Here is a 1,270-nt window from a genome sequence, read left to right on the forward strand (position 1 = left end):
GAAATTATCTTTATTTGATAGATGAGATAACTGAAATTCAGAAAGATTAAATCCATTTTCCAAGGTTACTCGAGCCAGAATTCGAACCCAGGAGATCTTCTGATTCCAAGCTCTTTGATTTTACAATGTACCCCAATACACTAAGAGCTCCAGTGATACTTCTGAAACCGCAGTGAAACACACTTTTGCTTAGTCTCTTCCTGCCGACGTCACTGTGCCCCGTTCTGGGCAAAATGCTTGGTGAAGCCACGGAAACTGTGCCTGCTACAGAGGAGGAGTTGCTACAACCCCAGTAGCAGACTAGAACAGAATCTGACAGTTACAAAATTGTATCAGAGCTTCAGGAACAAGAGTTCACACCAGCCACCACACAACAAGCACAGCTGGCAGCAGCAACTGAAACTGATGAAGAACCAGTCAGTAAAGAAAAACAAAGCCAGAGCAAAGACAGAAAAGGCTCTGTCCAAACTGGGTCTTGACAGGTGACGGGGGTTACTAGAGTAACCAATCCAGAAATCTAAAAATATCCTTTGTCATTACAAAATTAGATGTCTACAGGAGCCCAGCCCAGATACCTACATATTTTGGGGGGAAGCCCAGACTGAGGATTTATCTCAGCAAGCACACAGCTGGCAGCTGCTGAGAAATTCAAAGTTCAATGTGAAGCTGTCTCAAACATTCAGAAAAGCACCCAGACTCCAACTGAACTAGAGGAGAGTGATGAAAAAGAAGTTGATGAGACAGGTGTGGAAGTTACAGACAAAGAATTAGTTATGTAACAAGCAAATATGCTGAGATCAAAGGCAGCCTGAGCCCTGAAGAACAATAGTAACACTATTGTAAATGCTGTTGGAATTAACAAAGTAACCATCTGAATATGAAGACCTTTTCAGTGTTTTAAGGGGGGAACTGCAGCTTGGTATGAAATTTGTACTGTTTCTATTTTTAATAAACTTATGGCTTCTTGTGGGATAAATAAAGACAGTACAATGTTGAGAGAGAATTGAATTGAAAATTTAACCAACTTTACTGTTATCCTGACTTTATCATTAACTCAGAGTTGAACTAGGAAGAGAACTGAATTTACAGGGGGAAGTGAAGCCCAAAGAACTTAACTTGCCCAAGTCTACTCTTGGGCTTTAATGAATATTGTACTTGCATAGTAAAGTTAAGAGGAAATTGTAACTAGTTGTAATCAAAGACAATAAAAAGATTATTTGAAACTAATAAATGATGTTAGGAAAAATTCAAAAGAAATATAGCTGAGCAG

At 39.3% G+C, this 1,270-nt stretch overlaps 1 pseudogene; it reads left to right on the forward strand.

The window, feature by feature from the left end:
* Positions 1–233: 233 nt before the first annotated feature.
* Positions 234–875, forward strand: LOC123813260 (annotated as a pseudogene).
* Positions 876–1,270: the final 395 nt, after the last annotated feature.

Source organism: Phyllostomus hastatus, unplaced genomic scaffold (assembly GCF_019186645.2).
Source record: "Phyllostomus hastatus isolate PE091 unplaced genomic scaffold, TTU_PhHast_1.1 phas_contig_1, whole genome shotgun sequence".
Taxonomy (NCBI): Eukaryota; Metazoa; Chordata; class Mammalia; order Chiroptera; family Phyllostomidae; genus Phyllostomus; species Phyllostomus hastatus.